The following is a 20,923-nucleotide window of genomic DNA, read 5'->3' on the forward strand; positions in this document are numbered from 1 at the left end:
ATTGTATAATTTGCATGAAGTGTATAACTTATATTGCTTAATAAAATCATGTACATAATGTACGTGTACTTGTATTCCTTTGACAATATTCAATAAATACGGCACATATATGTATACCTTTAGTTTTTTTTTTTGTGAAACGTGAAAAGCGTAGGCCTATATAACGCACTCTAACTACAGTATCATTTGATTTTGTCAAGTCATTGCTGTTATTAATACAAAAAATGATTCGGCATTTTGTTCATGCGTTTTTCTTGTATGTTATAAAAAAGGGTCATTCTCACAGCAGTCGGTGAATCCTGATTCAAGTAAACATACCCTTGTGCATGCGCAAGCTGACTTAAATACATTTTTCTGCATGTATCCCAGGGTCCACGTATTAAAAACATGACTATGGTAAAGAAGACGGGCAATCATTACTTTTCTCTGAAACCGTAAAATGCGAGATGAAGGGTGAAGATCACAGGCAATTACATACCGCTTGACCTCGAATTTACTAATAAAGAGTAAAGGTATAGAACTCTAAATATAGGGTACCCGAGTTTGCTAATGTTAAAACAAGAGTCCAAATGGTATAAAATTCTACTCAGAGTCTGTATTCTAATATATTCTTCCATAATCAATCTTTATTACCACCAAACTTCATCCCGAAAAAATGTTGGTTTCTTGTTATACATCGGCGAACCTGTATACCTGATATTTAGAGTTTTATACCTTTACGAACCCAAGCAATATGATTACCTGTGGTGAAAATAACAAACAGTGATCAATCTCATAACTCCTATAAGCTATACAAAATAGAGATTTGGGCATGCACGGACCCCTATACGATATTGAGTCATATATATATATATATATATATATATATATATATATATATAATATACAAAACACTAAAATGACCAACGACACGAACAACCAGATTGTCTTTTCGGGACAACTCGTCCCTTCATCAGAACAAACGAAAATATTAACATAATATGGCTAATAATAACAGTGAATAACGAAAGAAGGCTTGGCAATCAATGTTAAGTGTGGAACGAAATAGGACACGCCCCATTCGTCTAACGAGATGATCCACAATTTATATAATTTAACATAAGCTCATCTTTAATTTTTTAATTTTTAAATCCTATATCTTTATTCTCCTCTTGCTGAGCTCAATGTAGGACAGAGGTTCCTTTGGAAGACCATGTGTGGGTGCTTGTGATGAACCGCTCTGAGGTGCATCTGTGGGCTGCTCAGTGTCCAGTTCTTCGGTTGTAATACCGTGGGAGTTTTCATCTGCATTACTTCTGCCTACTCTACCGCGAACGCTTGTGGAGAAAAAGTACATACAAATGAATGCTATCGTAGCACAATTTTTATACTATGGTGACATTTTACATTTAGCCCTACATTTCGTTGTTTCCATGGCGAACAATAACACAAAAATTCCAAGAGTACCGCAAACGGTACAATATACGCCCGTCGGACAGTGAAATTCAACCTGGAAGCATATTGTGCACTCTGAATTGATACAACACACATTCTGAATAGAAAAGCCTTAAAGTGGGTCATGGTGCAACAATCCATCTGACATGTGAACTCGTTATGTATTTTTCTGAGAGTGAGGTCGAAACAAAATGTCGGTGCAAAATCTATGATGATAAAAAGTCCAGGAAACCATTTCATCTACTTTTAGCCCTAAAGTAGGTCATGGTGCACCAATTAAGTTGAAATGTGAATTGATTATGTATTTCTCTGCAAGGGAGGTTGTGACTAAATTTCATAGCAATACCTGTGACTATACCAAAAAAAAATTCTGGAAAACTGTTTGACCTACTTCTACATCTAAAGTACTGTAGGTCATAGTGATCCAATCCAGCTGAAATGTTAACTGCACTTGTCTTCCTCCAAGAGGAAGCTTTTGACTAAATATCAGGGCAATATCTGTATCCGTAATGAAAAAAAGAACCCAGAAAACTGTCTGACCTATTTTTCCAAAAAGCAGGTCAAAGATGGATTAATCCAGCTGAAATGCAAACTTAACTTGTATTCGTCTGAGAGGAAGCCTTTGACTAAATATCAGGGTAATACTGTGGAATCATCATTGTTAGTGGGGGGTCGATGTTCGTGGATTTCGTGAGTCACTCTTACCCACGAATTTACGTGCTCTCGAACATTATTTTAAACCAAGTAGAGTTATCTTTCCTGGTGACATCGTATCACTTATCCACGAAATTACGTCCCCACAAACCATCAAAAGTTCGCTTACCCACGAACATTGGCCCCCACGAATTAAAATGATTCCACAGTATCTGTATTTGTAATGAAAAAAAAAAACCCGGAAAACTGTTTGACCTATTTTTAGCTGAGAAGTAGTTTATGGATGGACCAATCCAACTGAAATGCAAACTGAACTTGTATTCCTCCAAGAGGAAGCCTTTGACCAAACTTCAGGGCAATATCTGTATCCATAATGAAAAAGAAACTGGATAACTATTTGACCTACTTTTATTCCTGATGTAGGTCACGGGCGGACAGACCAATCGAGCTGAAATGCAAACCGAACTTGTATTCCTCTAAAAGGAAGCTTATGTGTAAATGTCAGGGCAATAGCTGTATCTGTAATGAAAAAAGTCCCGAAAACTGTTTGACCTGCCTATAGCCCTAACGTAGGTCAAAAGATGGACCAATCCGGCTGAAATGCAAACTCACTCTTACAATTCTTGAGGGAGATATTGTGATCAAATTTCAAAGTTGTACGTGCATCCGTTACGGAAAAAAGGTCCGGAAAACATGACCCGGGACGGACGGACGGACAGCCAGCCAGACAGACGCACGGACAGCGCCATAACATAATACGTCCCGTCTAATGACGGGGGTATAACAAGTTAGTATTCTGAAAGTATTGCATTATCAATGTATGTTCCCTACCGGCGCACCCAATAATTGACAGGTGTAACTCAAGAGAATGTACAGGTAATGTTCGTTGACCTTGAACATTTTTATTTTTGATAACATCAAGTGTCTTAGGCAGTATGGGGAACACTTATATGCTTGAACTGAAGGTATCAATGCAAAACGCCATACACGAATGCTTACCAGTATCGAATTAGTTTGATGCTTCATTGTTCATATAGTTATAGTTAACATATCATGGGTGAAATAGTCTTCAAATCTAAATTTTTTAATTTCAATTCATAAAGTAGCATATATCCCAAATTTCTAAATTCCACATAGTAAATTTGGGTTTGATAGCTATAATTATAAAAACAACCCAGAAAATTCGGAACTCCATCATATGTTTACCAGTATCAAATTAGTTTAATGATTTGTTGCTCATATACATTTGATGCATGCAATTTTCATCAGGGATGATATATTTTATTCAGATCTCTATAATTTGAATTCAATTCATAAACATAAAGCATAAATGTCACAAACCCAATTTGGGTTTGATAACTATTAATTATGAAAGTAACCAAGACAAAATGGAACTCCGTGATTGTGTGACGTGCCGTTTGTCTAGTTTCGATGCAGTTGCAAAGGATCAAATCTGGGCCACCGGTTTTCCAAAATAAATAAATAAAAAGGAAAAGAAACACGCGCGGGGAGATAATCGTGTATATTCAACACAAAACAAAACAGCGATATAACATCCATACCTGTATTTCAATTACCTATAAAGGACGTCTGAACCTTATTCGTAATATTGCTTATCATCAACAACACGAAGGCCGATTTCAAATCGCCGCCCACCCTCCGATTGATTAGACATTGTTCACCGACCACAGAAAAATACTTCCGCGATTAATTAAGATTTGATTCATATTTCCATTGCTATTTTTGCTATTAATGAACTTGAGATGTTAAATTCATAAAGGGGTTATTTACACAATCAGCAAGGAGTTTCGCCGACTGCCTCCATTCTTTCACAGTGGTAGCTCAAACGTTACAAAATTCGAACTTAATCTGCAGTTTGCCACTCTGAAACTACATTGAAAGTTCCAGATCAATTCTCGCAAGTATATCGGGAAAAAGTCTGGAAAACCAATCGGACAGACTGACTGACTGACAGACAAAGGGACAGACGGAGAAGAAATCTATAGTCCCCTTCGATTTTATAAACCGGTTGGGGAATAATAAAATAAAATACAGTTTTAATTCAGACAGAAAAATTAAAGACATATCGACGAATAAAATATGCTTGAAAATGAACTCTTTGATAAAACAACGACAAATAGATGGCTTTTTTTTTATTAACCCTTACCTCCGAACTCTAACGAATACAAAGAAACAGCAGATAAACAACAACCCAATCAGCACTAAACAGGCATAGACGATACATACAACCGGGACTGTCTGAAAAAAGATAAAAGGACCCAAAAATATCTACAATCCACTGACCTACAATCGCTAATCAAAGGATCTAATTTGATTAGATTGAACGATTTAGAGACTCGAATATTAATCTTGATCAACAGTAATTCAAAATAGTACACAAATTATGCTAGTAACAAGTCTTTATTAAGATACATAGCTCTTATTATGTCTTCTTCTTTTTTATCTAAACCACTTCAACACAGGCTTTTGACGATTTACTAGAAAAGTCAATTTGGGTAATTAGTAGCACCGGTCAGACTAGCTGGGATAAGTGAAAGTGCAAACGGTTTTACATTTTGCAGTCATTTGGAGTTATTACGGACTTCAGTTTATGAATTTGAGTAAGAAATTCAACTTTAAAATGATATCTAATATTGCACATCTTCTATGTAATTGCTTGTTGCAATGGACACACATTCTGTTTGCTGGAACAGTGCCAGGATTTAGGTAAAATTCGAGTAAAAAAAAACACCCCAGACAATTTTCTACATTTGTCTCTGCATGCAGTGTATCTTTGGAAGTATACAGAATTTCAGATAAACTTTGGTAGTAATGTAGATTGATTATGTGTGAATATACTAGAATACATAATCATATAGAATTTCATACCATTTGGTTTATTGTTTTACACCAGCGAACATGGGTACTCTATATCTAGAGTTCTATACTTTAACTCTTTAAGAGTAACGATATACATGTAATTGTCTGTTCATTAGACCAATATAAGCGCCAGACTGTTATGGGGGTCAAGGGGTTGATATAGGGGTCGGGTCTATATGGGGACTTAGAGTTGATATGGGATATGATATGGAGAATGTTATATATTACGTATAACACAGTAGTAAAGAGTAACTTGTATATATTATTGTATGCTGTTTGAAGAATTCGGATATTGGTCTGATATTTTTGTCACAGATGTATAGGAAAGAATTCCTGTTCAGACCATTTATTAGAGATAATTGGTTCCATAAACAAGAAATTGTCAGAAATAATAGACTGCATAGTGTCCGTTTTCTTTCCTCTACATGTGTATAAAAATTCACTTCTAGTCGACAGGTCGGCACCACTTTCTGTTTTTCTTAGTTCACCCCTTTCTGTTTAAACGCTTTCAGATAGAGACATGAAACTTTCAGGGATTATAGCGATGCAACAAGCTAGCGTTCATGACTACCCGCGTGAGCCATAATGAGATCACGTGATTTGCTTTTCATCAGCTGAAAAATGAAGGGGATTGTACCCAAAGAGCTCTGGGAAAGTGTCGCCGTCGCTGCCGAACTATCGTGTTTTCCTCAACTATAATTCGTTTTAAGGACACGCGTGAATAATGAACATTTGTCATGCTTTGATAATATATTATATATTATTAAAAAAAAAGATATCGAATCGCGGATGGCGTATTATCATAGGCACTGTGGTTTACAATCATATTTATACATTATAAAGGTAAGTTGTCTTGATATAACTTGGTACCTAATGCAGGTGGGTGCTTTATAACCTGGTACCTGTTGGAGGTAGGATGTTTGATAACCTAGTGTCTGTTAGATGTAGTCTGCGTTATAATGTGGTACCTGATACAAATAGGGTGGTTTAAAATGAGGTACCTTTTACAAGTAGGGTGATTTATAACGGGGTACCTGTTACAGGTAGGGCAATTTATGATGTGGTACCTGTTACAGGTAGGGTGGTTTATTATGTGGTACCTGTTACAGGTAGGGGGTTTATAATGTGGTAAATGTTACAGGTAAGGTGATTTATGATGTGGTACTTGTTATAGGTAGGGTGGTTTATAACGTGGTATCTATTACAGGTTGGGTGGTTTATAATGTGGTACCTGTTACAGGTAGGGTGGTTTATGACATGGTACCTGTTACAGGTAGGGTGGTTTATACTGTGGTACCTGTTACAGGTAGGGTGGTTTATAATGTGGTATCTGTTACCAGTAGGGTGATTTATAACGTGGTACCTGTTACAGGTAGGGTGGTGTATATCGTGGTACCTGTTATAGGTAGGATGGTTTATAACGTGGTACCTGTTACAGGTAGGATGGTTTACAATGAGGTACCTGTTACAGGTATGGTGATTTATAATGTGGTACCTGTTACAGGGAGGGTGGTGTATAACGTTGTACCTGTTACAGGTAGGGTGGTTTATAATGAGGTACCTGTTACAGGTAGGGCGGTTTATGATGTGGTACCTGTTACAGGGAGGGTGGTGTATAACGTTGTACCTGTTACAGGTAGGGTTATTTATAATGTGGTACGTGTTACAGGTAGGGCGATTTATGATGTGGTACCTGTTACAGGTAGGGTAGTTTATAATGTGGTACCTGTTACAGGTAGGTTGTTTATAACGTGGTACCTGTGACAGGTATGGTGAATTATAACGTGGTACCTGTTACAGGTAAGGTGATTTATAATGTGGTATCTGTTACAGGTAGGGTTTTACATAACCTGGTACAAGTGTATCTTTGTTGCAAGAAAGGTGTTGTATTATCTGGTTCCTGTTAGTGGTAGTGTGGTTTAAAATATGGTTAACGGCCATAGAAGGCCGACAAATTTATGTAGACAGTCAGTAACAAACCTAGTAAGTGTTTTGTTTTGTCGAGGACCAATATGTTTTATTTGTAAATATAAATAAGAAAGAAATACAATTAAAAGAAGCACCGGACGCCATGCTGCCGTCGAAATTTCCCTACTCACCAGCAATCACATGACACATTTGATCCAATGAAAGAATGCGTGTCAACAATTTTATTATACGACATACTTGTTCTTTTACTTTATACACGAGATCTACATGTGTAGATTTAGTTATAGTTTCAGTTCCTGAATAGATGTATGTTTTCATTATTCATTAATTTATTGTAGGGTAGCTAACATATCTTAATTGGTGCTTAAAAAACCGAAGAAAACAAGAGGACTGTAATGCTTAGTCCTGCTTTGCAAGATTCCCACATTTGACAGGGTGTATGCATGGAATGTGACTGTCAGATCATTTAAAAAATCTCCCCCAGGCCAGGAAACTCAATTTGACGAATTCCTTTTTTGTTAATTGATATTACTGTCAAGATAGAATGCTTATACAAATCAAAACAAAAGCATTAAAACCAAAGTTGTCAATGGTACCATTGTTTAATTGATTTTGGAATATATGGCCAAAGACGGCATTTTCTAACTAGACTAATAACAATGAAGACATTGCGAAAATTTAAGAGCATCCTCCACATCTGCTTGGGTGATTGATTGATTGAGTATTGTTTAACGTCCCTCTCGAGAATACTTCACTCATATGGAGACGTCACCACTGCCAGTGAAGGGCTGTAGAATTTCGGCATATGAACGGTGCTTATGGCCTTTGAAGAGGGGGGTCTTTATCGTGCCACACCTGCTGTGACACAGGACCTCGGTTTTTGCGGTATCATCCGAAGAACCGCCCCATTTAATCACCTTTTACGACAAGCAAGGGGTACTGAGGATCTATTCTAACCCGGGTCTCAACAGGATCATCTGCTTGATACTTAGATATTTCATTGGAAATAAACATCAACAGCAAACTAAGAACTCAATTCTATGACAAACGGGATGATTTCACTTCTCCATCGTCAACTTCCCATATTCATAATTGGTACCGTATAAGTTTTTACATATAGCAATATTCCATTATCACCCGCATATGGTGTTTATATCTCTCAACTGATTTGATACGCAAGAGTTTGTTCTGCGTATGATCTGCTTTTTTTTTTATATCGAAGAAGCTACCTGACGAACAAGTTGATGTTACATGGGTGTCAATAGTCTCCTTAGAGTCAGCATTTCTTAAAATCTATAGTCGTTATAATGATCTAATTTGCCAATACAGCCTATGATTGGGTCATTTGCTGTCTGTCGTGTTTCATACCGATTGATAGACCGTTCTTGGGACACCGATTTTGACTACGGCTTATTCTGTGTACCTGGTCAATATACAGGGCTCACGGCGGATGTGACCAGTCGATAGGGGATGCTTATTTCTTATTGGCACCTGATCCCACCTGGTATACACAGAGGTTCCTGTTTGCCCAACTCTCTATTTTGCATTCCTTATTGGAGTTATAAGATTGATCGATGTTCGTTACTTTCACCTTTCATTAAATAAAACCGAAATCTGTCTTTTGATAAAATTTGAAACTTAACTTGAAGTCTATCAATGATTAAAATCAAAATTTCATACAAAACGATCAGCATAGCAAAGTTTTACAATAAAATTTAGAGCTAATATTGCTTTAAGTTCTTTCAAAATTTGGACGGTACCAAATATCACAGTGAAATTATTTTCTTGTGTACAAATCCATTTACCAAATATAGTGGAAAATATGTGTATATTCCTTGGAACAAAGCGAAACTTGCACGAACTTTATACTCACCATAGCTTTTCAAAAATCTGGGCAAACCACAGTAATAAGTGGACCTGTAGATACCGAAAGGACATGTTAACCATGGCAATCTTTTGCATCATCCTGGTTCTTTTGTTTCTGGATGCAGGCAAGCTGGTTCTTAAAACCATTTTTTAAATACAACTCATGCGTATGGGATTTTCCCCAAACATTTGAAATTCTGATTTATCTGTAATGCTATACTGCGGGTGATAACGGAATAAAGGTCGATCATTTTGATCTGTGGTTGCAGTACAAAATTAGGAAATCATTATCAATTATAAGTACAATGGGTAGCCCATATCGACTGTTCATGATTTAATGCTGTAAGTATGTTAGTATCATCAAGGACCCTTTCTTGCGTAGATACTCTACTATGGACTCCTCCAACGAGCCAATGACGTCATCCATAGCCATGAATACAAACATGCATTAAAAATAGGCTATTAATAACGACAAGAAAGAACGTGGAAAAAACCATGATGTCACTACTTTAAACAATAAGGTATAGAATGGCATACTATTGAAGAACAAAATGAGTCTATGACGTATGCGGTTTTTTCAACATTTGAAACTTTAAATAAAACAGAACAAAAGAACGGATGCCACCAAACTCATTCAAGCAAAGTTAGAAATTCCATGACGTCATATTTATGAAAAAAATGAGAAAGAAAGAAAACTTACTTTAATGATCGATCAAGAGAAGACAGTTCATCACTGGGTCCCTTTCAGAGTTTACTGTACAGTTTTCTTTCCGTTTCGCTTTCAGTCAATAGAGAATTGATAAGGAACATTTGAAACATGGCATTTAAACTGCGTTAGTCAATATACGGGTATTGATAAGTAATCAAAATTAAACACTGTAGTATTACAGGTAGAAACATGTCTCAATGAACAAGGACATTTAAATGCTAATGTAAAGTACCTCCCAACTTTATCTGTGACATATGGCCTCTGATGATTTAGTAAAGCAATCCAAATTTATTTTCATGCAGTTGTTATCATGTCTGATTAACAGTCAAAATTTTTAATGATTGATTAATTCATATACAAATGTGGACAAGTGCAAATTGATTATCTTTTATATTAGCTTCCAATTTATTCAGAAACGAAAATTTTGTGCATTTTTGAATGTAATTAAGAGTTCAGACTGACGCTGATGTCATTTACATTACGCGTGTTTCTACTCTGCACTTTTTCTTTATGCTTTGAGAGCCTTTGCTTTTATACAGGTGTGTATTGTGTATATTTGTTACTTTTTGCCTAGTCTGTATTAATGTAAATCATAATAATTGTGCAATTCATTGAAAGAAAGGTGACGATAAGGAACAGTGATGAATTCTACAACTTCTATAAGGAATAAAAATTAAAACGTTGGGCAAACACGGAATGCTAGACATATCAGAGGTGGGATCAGGTGCATAGGATGAGTAAGCATCCGCTGTCGACTGGTCACACCCGCTGTGAGCCCATGTCTTGATAAAGTAAACGGATTAATCCATAGTCAACATCAGTGTGCTAAGAACGGCCTAACGATCGGTATGATAGTCATCAGACAGCATTTTACCCATTGATATGTTAAATTGGTAAACTAGATCATTACAACGATTATAGAATTTGTGAACTGCTGACTTTAAACGAGACTTTTGAAACCCATGCACATCAACTTTGTAAGCAGTCCTCCTCAATTTAAAAACTGACCACATGCAGAAAAAGCTCTTGCGTATCGAATCAGTTGAGAGAAATATATTAATAATATTTATTTTCAATAAATTATCTCAGCACGAAGCAGATGTGGAGGACTCTGTGGTGTCTTTTATCTCGAGTTCACATGGATATATCGAATCGAGATATGAATGAAAATGATTATTGTTGATAAATTAAACGTTGTCGATACATCTAAATGTCGAGTTGAAGGACAAATCAAGGGGTTGTTTCTTCTCATGTAGAAGCTTTTGAATAAAATCTGCTTCATAAGAATACAAAAACAGATCAGCTAACAAAGATGCACAATTCGTGCCCAGTGGAATTCCAACAGACTGTTGGAAGACCTGATCACCAAAGACTACGAAGATAGTGTCAGTGAGGAACTCCAGCATATTTTTATTTCAACTTCAGAGTATTTGTGCGTGGAATCAGAGGGCTGTTTGACAAAGTAACTTTTTGGATGACTGATCACTAGATATGAATATGTCTGTTTTCCGTTTTTGTTGAAGAAGCAACTGTCTATGATGCCAAAAAAAAGGCTAGCCTTTGATTTATCGTGAGGAATCATGTGACATACCATGGTCACAATGCCGTTGATGTGTTTATTAATTATATGGTTAATCTGGAAGATGAGCTTGTTAGGGTCCTACGCAATTCAAAACCCATGAATTTGTCTGTGTAAGAGGCAAGAGCTTACCAGGAAGCGACTCGGTGTTACATCTGCAACAAAAAACTGAGAGATGATGCCGTTAATGACCGGGGTGTAGCTTATAGGCCCTGTACTTTAAACTTCAGGCTAAGATTAAGAATCCTGGTATTCTTTCATAAATTCAAAGGCAACGACGCTCATCACATCATGAGTGCCATCGCCACATATTTAAATGCCAACAATCTGTATGGGTAGGTAATGTGCCACCCTCTGCCCACTCACGATTGCGATTGATTAACCCGCGACGACATTGAGGCTCTCAACGTGAGGTTTCGGCTGATAAAGACACAAGATACGTCTTTGAGGTCGATGTGGAATATCCCACAGAATTGCACGATCGCCACAGCGATTGCCCTTTAGCTCTGGAATCCTTCAAAATAAAGCCCGAGATGCTATCCTGTTATCTAAAAGACCTCTTAACCAGCCTTGGCATGAGAGAGGGCTGCTTCACTAAACTGGTATCCAATCTCTTAGGGAGAACTCTGTTTGCAACTCTACCCCTCGTTGGGTGTGAAGTTGCTCAAAGTCCATCGAGTACTGGTTTTTTTTTCAGCAGAGTACTTTGTCTAAATCCTATATTAATTCCAATACAGTCACGAGGAAAGGGGCAAGTTTGAAAAAGACAGCTTCAACCAATGAATTATAGTGTATTTTGTAAGACCATAGGACATGTGTAAGAGAATGGACATTCAACTCGTCCACCACAAGAAAAAGTTCTCGTCGAAACCTGGGTTCAAAGCATTCAAGATCGTCAACGAAGACCTGACTTCTGTAGAACTAATCAACCCAAAATTGGTTCCCAATAGGCTAATTCATGTAGGACCTCCATTTTGGAACTCTTGAAGGTATTGATGTACGACTTTCACTATAATTACACCAAGAACAGGTATGCCGATTGTGCTACTCTATATATGCTTCACAGACAATGAATCCTTGTGTTATGACATATCCACCGAGGATATGTATGTAGACATGAAGGAGGACCAGCACTACTTTTATTTTAGTGATTACCCTTAAACGCATATTCCCCATAGCAATGTAAACAAATAGGTTCTCGGGAAAATGAAAAATGAATGTCAAGGCCATATCATGAATTTATCGGCTTAAAGCCCAAAATGTAGTTTTATCTATGAAAAGAAAATAGTCCAAAACAAGGAAGAACTCGTTTGCCATGAAAAAAAAAGTAAACGTGTGAGTAAAGTTGTCGTGCAATCGATCATATTGCACAAAAGCCAATAGAAAGTGTCAGATGGAGTAGATCACATAACCATCAAATATACACCATTGTTCTAGGCCCTTTTATGACAAAAGGCATATTTTGGACGATGATATCCACACCTTAACACGTGGACATTATACGATTTAAGAAAACCATTCATATATATCATTTTGTCGATGTAATATTGATCGTTCTTTATCATTATGGCATTTGTGAAATAAAACTACACATTTAATGAATTGTATGTCACTATCAACCTAATATTATGTTTACTGTATGTAATATAGAAACATAAATATGCAAGGTGAAGATAACGAGCAGTGATCAATCTCATAACTCCTACAAGCAATACAAAATAGATAGTTGGGCAAACACGGACCCCTGGACACACCAGAGGTGGGATCAGGTGCCTAGGAGGAGTAAGCATCCCCTGTTGACCGGTCACACCCGCCGTGAGCCCCATATCCTGATCAGGTAAACGGAGTTATCCGCAGTCAGAATCAGTGTGCCAAGAACGGCTTAACAATCGGTATGAAACACGTCAGACAGCTTTTGACCCAATGCGAGGTTGTATTGACGAACTAGATTGTTATAACGACCATAGAATTTGCGAAATGCTGACTTCAATCGAGACTGTTGAAATCCCTGTACCATCAACTTGTTTGTCAGTAGCTTACCTCGATTTAAAAACTGACTATACCCAGAACAAGCTCTTGCATATCGAATCAGTTGAGATATATAAACACCATATGAAGGTGATAATGGAATATTGCTACATAAATGTGGGAAGTTGACGATGAAATCATCCCGTTTGTCATACAGTTGAGTTGTCAGTTTGCCGTTAATGTCTACTTTCAATAAAATATCTAAGTATGAAGCAGAAGTGGACGACTCTGTGGTGTCCTTTATTTCGAGCTCACAGGGATATATCAACTCGACATATGAATGAAAGCTGTCATTGTTAGTAGACAAAACGTCATCGATATATCTAAAAGTCGAATTGAAGGTCACAGCGAGAGATTTTTTCTTCTCACGTAGAAGTTTTTGAATAAATTCTGCTTCATATGAATATAAAAACAGGTCAGCTAACAAAGGAGCACAATTCGTGCCCATGGGAATTCCAACAGACTGTTGGAAGACCTGATCACCAAAGATCACGAATATATTGTCAATGAGGAACTCTAGCATATTTTTTATTTCAACTTCAGAGTACTTGTGCGTGGAATCAGAGTGGTGTTTAACAAAGTAAGTTTTTGAATGACTGATCACTAGATATGAATATTTCCGTTTTCCGTTTTTGTTGAAGAAGCAACTGTCTATGATGTCAAAAAGTCTAGTCTTTAATTTATCGTGAGGAATGGTCGTGTATAGTGTTGAAAAGTCATAGATTTTAATGCTATTGATTTGGGAAAAATTCTGTGATTTCAAGTTTACTAAAAGTTCTTTAGAATTTTTTAGAATCCACATTTGATTAACACCACTTCTGGCATATGTAGTCGCACAGTAAGTTTGAAGTTTCTCCTTCACAGCTGTTAACATTTTCGTGAGGAGCAAAGATAGGGGCTTGGTAGAACACTTACTGTATCCAGCAATATATCTTTGTTTGTAAGGGTTTTTATGTAGTTTAGGAATCCAGTATAGGTACGGTAACTCATATTCATTCGACCCATTGACTGGAGTATTAAATGTGTCTAAAACTGAAGCATGGCTTTGAAGAATTTCATCTTTGGAAAGGGCAGTTGGAGTATAAGTATGATTACCAAAAGTGGATTTTTACATTATTAAACAAAGGATCCCAGGAGCCCCTCCGCGAATCCCTTTGGTCCATATCCCTGATACCCGGATCCTATGGTTCTGATGTCCTTTATTACAAAGTCTAAAAGTACTGGAAACTTAGATTTCAGAGTTCAGGTAGAAATAATCTGAGTGGTTTTGATATATAACTGGAATTTGTGCAGTTTGTAACTACCAAACACTATGCAGAGAAGCTCACGTCTATAAAAGTGTACACACCTGTCTTTTTTTTTACCATTATAGAAGAGGGCACCAAGGTATCAACATCTATACTTGCAATCTGTGTTCAAGTGATTATGCCTGGCCTTATTTGAGAAAGCATATAAATTATAAACAGGGGGTAGAAGAATGCAGTGCCACAAAAACAATAACTGTCTTTGCTGCCGCTACAACAATTGCAACAATTGTCGTCACCACTGCAACAACAGCTCCCGTTGCTACTGTCGCCACATCAACAAGACTTTGTTAAAACCTTGTTGCAATATTGTATAACCAAGGTTTCCCCTTCGCCAGAGAGAATTGTATGGCTCTATAACATATTGAAACCACTGTATGGCATCATCAAAGCCACAGTGTGTCCCACCGTTGAGTTTATCAGGAATCATTCATGTAAAACTTATACGGTACCAATTTTGATGCACCAGATGCGCATTTCGACAAATAATATCTCTTCAGTGATGCGCAAACGAAATGTTTGAAATCCGAAATAACAGTGAAGTTTTAGAGCTATTAAAAAAAACCAGAGTGCCAAAAAAGTGGAGTCAAATTCGTCTAAGGATAAGAGCTATGCATGAGGGAAATAATCCTTAATTTTGAAATGAATTTCTAAATTTTATAACAGCAATTAAATATACATCCGTATTTTCAAGCTAGTAACGAAGTACTTAGCTACTGGGCTGTAGAGACCCTCGGGGACTAACAGTCCACCAGCAGAGGCCTAGACCCAGGGGTCATAATGTAAAACTTATACAGTACCAGTTTTGATGCACCAGATGCATCCATCCCGAAAGCAGGAATCCCGTCATTTTGGACGATATTACGTTCACGACATCTAATGATTCCAGGATGAATGAGCTGTTTACGGAAGGCAGTCATCATAGAAACGTGTCTATCATAGCCGTCAATCAAAACCTATACCATAGCAAAGAGTCCACCCAGAGAAGAAATTCACATTATTTGCTGTTGTATAATAATCCTGTGGATAGACAACAAATCATGAATATGGCTCGACAGCTGTATCCGGAAAATCCCAAACACATGTGGAGACACTTTGAAGAAGCCACCTCCAAGCTCAATGGATTTCTGTTGGTCGTTGCGAAGCCAGCTACACCCGAACATCTTCGCCTGTGCATTGACGTTTTAAATCATCGAAAGCACAAGACAGAGCAAATTTGTCACATTATCGACAAGATATGCCTATCGATCGGAAATGCTAAAAGCCAGTTCGTCCAGAAACTCACCAATTCCCAATTTTATCCACGGAGAAGTAGGATTTTCAAGAAACGGCAGATAAGATCTGAAAGGAATGTCTTCCTGTGACGATTGTGATCTGGTATTTGAAAATGTGCACTACCTCTAACACCACATGGAAAGATGGTACCCATAAAACGAAAGGGGGTGATGCAGAGGTGGAGGAGAATCACCCACCAACAAATTAGATATCAACCCAAAGGAAATGGAAAATGAAGATGACCGCGAACACGAAGTCATTTATGTTGACATGGATAAAGCCAGAGAGCACAACAAAACAGGGTGTGACCAGACAAGGACTCATATAGCTATACAGATGTACATTAAAGTGTATTTAGCGCGTTAAACCGTTTGTAATTTATATCATATTCATATTAAGAATAAATGTATCCAAAATGAATAAATCAATACATGTACATATAATTGATAAATAATGACTAAGGCTTCTAATTTGATAATCGTTGAAACAAAATGATTTAGTTTGCGTTAAAACACGATAGGGAAACCCCGCATTGTTTCAATAACATGGGGACTAATCATGTTGATTGATGGTACACGTAAAGGTAACCATTCGATACACGTACACTGAAAAACTTTGAAGACACCTGCCATAATATAAAGAATGATATCAAGGAAGCCAATGTCACCTGAGACGGGGGCCTATGTGGTCTCCTGTAGACTAACACATGTGCACCGTTACTCTAGCAACTCTTAGTGTCTCGATCACTTCATACCTTGTTTTGTAGATGACACCACACCAGTTTAAATTCTAACAAGTTTCCAATATTCTCACCCCGTCTAAGACTTACGTGTACTTAAAGTAGACTTTATAATTTGACATTATGTTTGTTTCGAAATGCCCTATCGACCAAAAAGAAAAGAGAATCCCACTGCACGGATTCTTTCTTTTCATTAATAATAGCATTATGGTTATTCGTTTATTTATTCATTGGTTTCAAAATGAATAATCCATTTTCACATATCTTCTTCCTCGGTAAGTTGACATCAGTTCACAATCTTGATGGAAGTAAAATTGCCTTTTACCCCAAAATAAAAATATCATCTGTCGTGTCGTACTGAACTGGTATATTGTCTGTTTACGAATTTAAACAACTTAACTATCCACCTTTGTACGACTTTAAAATATTGTGTTGAATCAACAGCGATAGTCTTCAATCTCGATCAAGCGCCATATTGACCTACAATAACAGACTGACGCGCGAGTTCCAAATGACCACGCAGGAGCGAACGCTTAGAATGAACGAATGGTTTTAGATGAGAACGGAACGCTTTGGGATGGGAACGGGACGCATTGGGCTGGGAAAGGAACGCTGAACGGTTTCATGACCATGACTCTCCTGGAGGAGTTCACCTCTGTTACAGAGGAGGAGGTACAGAGAATAATCAAGCATTCACCTAATAAATCGTGTGAGCTAGACCCAATACCAACATGGCTTTTAAAATCTTGTTTGCAAGAACTTCTACCAATTCTGACAAACATTATAAACCTATCGCTTAAATTTGCAAGAGTACCAGCAGTATTCAAAAAAGCACATATACGACCTCTTCTGAAAAAAGCAAATCTTGAACCAAATACTCTTAAGAACTATAGACCTGTATCCAATTTGCCTTTTGTTTCAAAGGTCCTGGAAAAGGTAGTGAACTCCCGTATTGAAGACCATTTGACATTAAATAACCTTCATGAAGAAAACCAGTCAGCATATAGGCAGTTCCATTCCACGGAATCTGCTCTACTGAAGGTACAGACTGATATACTACAATCTTTAGACCAAAATGATGTCACTATACTTGTGATGCCGGATCTTTCCGCTGCATTTGACACTATCGAACACACTACCCTGCTACACCGACTTGAACATCTGTTCGGAATAACAGGCAAATCACTAGGATGGATATCATCTTACCTCAGTGACCGTCACCAAACGGTCTGCATAGATGGTGCAAAGTCAAGGCCAGTGAAAATGAATTTCATTGTGCCGCAAGGATCAGTGCTGGGTCCCAAATTCTATACAATGTACACAAAACCAATTGGTTCCATCTGTAGATACCATGGACTTGATCACCATTTTGACGCTGATGACTCTCAGCTTTATCTGTCTTTTAAATCTAGGGGCATAGCTACACAGGCAGATACATTACATCGTATTGAGGTTTGTCTATATGACATCGTGCTTTGGATGCATGGCAATATGTTGAAACTCAACACGGATAAGACTGAGGTCATTGTGTTTGCATCTGATCGAAATGCAAACCTCATTAGAAACATTTCAGTGACAGTAGGTGACTCACAAATTAATCCTTCAACCTGCGTTCGAAATCTTGGTGTCATGTTTGACTCCAAGATGGATATGGAGAAACAAGTGAACTCTGTCAGCAGATCTTGTTATGCACAGTTGCGGCAAATAGGCCACATCAGAAAATATGTAACAACAGAAGCAACTAAATCTCTTGTGAACTCTCGAATTACATCAAGGTTAGATTACTGGAACGCTCTCCTGAACATGTAAGGGACTGTAGAACACTGTGTGCATTCAAGAAGTCACTGAAAACACATTTTTTCCATCAAGTTTTCCAGGACTAGTGTCTATCATTTCAGTCATTCGTGTAGGTTAGATTCTGTGAAAAACTGTGAAAACTAAAGACTGTGTGTCTTAGCTTTCGAGTACCATTTTGTGATGTTTTATATATATATATATATATATATATATATATATATATATATATATATATATATATATATATAAAAAGGGGAATTGTATGTTTTAATGTATTATACCTGAGACATTATATGCTGTGTGTGCGTGTGTGTATTTCATTATTATTATTATTTTAATACGCCCTGAAACTGATGTTTATTCTTATCTAGCATATTTATGGTATCTTTTATTTTCATGTTTTATATGTACAATGAGGATAGGTACAGCTTTTAATGTTTTATTTATTTTCTATGTATTATGTGTATAACATTCTCTTGTAAGGTATATATGCATTGTAAAGCACATTTGAGCATACATAGTGTATGAAAAGGGTGCTATATAAATATGGTATTATTATCTATTATTATTATGTGGGAACCAAACAACCAAAATATTGAGCACTTTTACACTCAGATTGATTGATGTTTTCCGCCACACTCAATTTTTTTCAGTTATATAGTGGCGCCCAGTTTTTTTATTGGTGGAAGAGAGAACCCAGATACAATGTACCTGGGAAAAGTTCCCTGTTTACTTTCGGAAGGTCGGTGGTCTCCACCGACCTTCGGAAAGTAAACAGGGAACTTTCTCACTTACCGGCGCGAGCGGGATTCGAACCCGCGCCGACAGAGGTGAGAGGCCGTGTGATTTAGAGCGCGATGCTCTAACCACTCGGCCACGGAGGTCCTTTTTACACTCAGAACACAGAAATCAAGACTAATTATGTAGAAAGGGTAATTAAAAGAATTAAGTCGAAAATATACAGATTTATAACATACAAATACAATCCCCTTGCACGGTACTTTGATTGGGTTTGGGTGGTACGGATTTAGACCAAACAAGAAATGAAAGACAAAGGGGGGCACCTGCTTAGAGCATATTTTGTGCACCAGCACCAATATCTATGGGTTACATGTAATTTAAGGTGATAATGTATTAACTACACCGATATGAAATACAAGAATTGACATACAAAGGTAATATGATTCCATTAGTCTGTCTGATTTTGATGTCTACCCCTACCCACATGTTTCAGAACCAAAACAACTGTTTCCCGCCATCAAACAGTTCGGTTTTATGAGAAATAAAATATAGTGCACGCATGATGTGCACTTGAGACCAGTGGATTCTACAAGGTTTACATTCTTCTGTGACATATGAAATCTTTTGTTCAGTTTTGATTTATTTCTTGATGTTTAGTAATATCAAATACACTTTAGATTTATTTTTGCTCTTATACATCTGATCCTTGGATAAAGTTCAAATTTTAAAATCACAATATTTCTTGAGTTTTCCCATTTCATTCAATTTCTAAAGAATCAATTCAGGGTAAGGAAGGAAAGACCTATAGGAAAGAGCACTTTTCCGGGAAAAGTCACATTGTTATATCAAGTTTCTTTACTTATTTATTGGCGTACATATTTTTGGATTTTTTAAATATCTTCATATAAAACCCATAATCTATTTTCTAAATGCTGAAATTAACCAGGTAACTAAATGCTTACATTATTATCTGATAAAAGTATAGAAAGAAGAGTATTTATTTCCATTGATTAAAGTTAAAACTAATAAATCGTTAAATAAAATATATAGGTCACTGCACATTTCAAGATTTGAGACATACGTAAAGCTGTATGACCCGATGTTCATGCATTATTTTTGTACATAATTACTTTAAAGCAGATTAATTACTTTATAAAGTTATTAACTTTCCCTTAATTACATGCTTGAAAACATCTGTATGTAAAAGAAAACAGTGTGAATATTATTTAGAAAGTAAATATAGTGGCTACATATATAAATCATCCTAATAGACGTCTATAAATAGACCCACGCGCGTCAGGGGAATCCCAACATGATTTATTAACTCATACGCAAATGTCTAGTTAAGGCTGAGAGAGCGTAAAACAACGAATTACTAAGAGGTATTTGATATTTTTATTTCTATTAAACTTATTGTACGGTACTGTTATAACAAAATACACAGCTTTACACAGATAAGACCACCGATGATCTGAAAGTTTGAACTGGTCACGTGACTGTCACTTGAAATGGCAGAGTGACACGGTTTTTTGTAAACATCGATTTAAAATCAAATTATTTGGGTTAAAACAGATGAAATAATTTATATGTCGTACAGTCTCATTCATAACTACATACGTGCGGTGATTTAATAGCGTTTTTACGAGATGGAATAAAATATTGCAATTCGGACCATACAGCTTTAACAGAATCATGTCCGTAAACAGTATTTATCAAAATTTCTCAAAAACTGGAAATAAAAATATAATAGTATTCTTAACAAATTCATGATACTGTTTCTTTGCAAAAATATTCAAAATGTTTGTGAAAAATAAAGGAAATTTATCGCATTATGAGTATCATTAAGAAATTTATGAAAACAGAGTTATTGCTCTTGGATTCATTATTTTAGATTACAGCATTGATTATTCATATATAATTTAGATTTTTGAAATATTTTATGCTTAACAAGATAATCGGAAAAGACCCCAACAAAAGTGTACCTATTA

General features: G+C 36.7%; 1 long non-coding RNA gene across 2 annotated transcripts; it reads right to left on the reverse strand.

Annotated features, from left to right (window-relative positions):
* Nucleotides 1-908: 908 nt before the first annotated feature.
* Nucleotides 909-9,577, reverse strand: LOC125681156 (uncharacterized). Of its 2 annotated transcripts, XR_007372174.2 has the most exons (4): nucleotides 9,464-9,577; nucleotides 8,771-8,814; nucleotides 4,256-4,347; nucleotides 909-1,316 (listed from the first exon to the last, which is right to left on the reverse strand). It is a non-coding gene; the product is annotated as an uncharacterized LOC125681156 (long non-coding RNA). The 2 variants fall into 2 exon arrangements; XR_007372175.2 differs by lacking the exon at nucleotides 8,771-8,814.
* Between the last annotated feature and the right edge of the window lie 11,346 nt (nucleotides 9,578-20,923).

Source organism: Ostrea edulis, chromosome 2, assembly GCF_947568905.1.
Source record: "Ostrea edulis chromosome 2, xbOstEdul1.1, whole genome shotgun sequence".
NCBI classification, from domain to species: domain Eukaryota; kingdom Metazoa; phylum Mollusca; class Bivalvia; order Ostreida; family Ostreidae; genus Ostrea; species Ostrea edulis.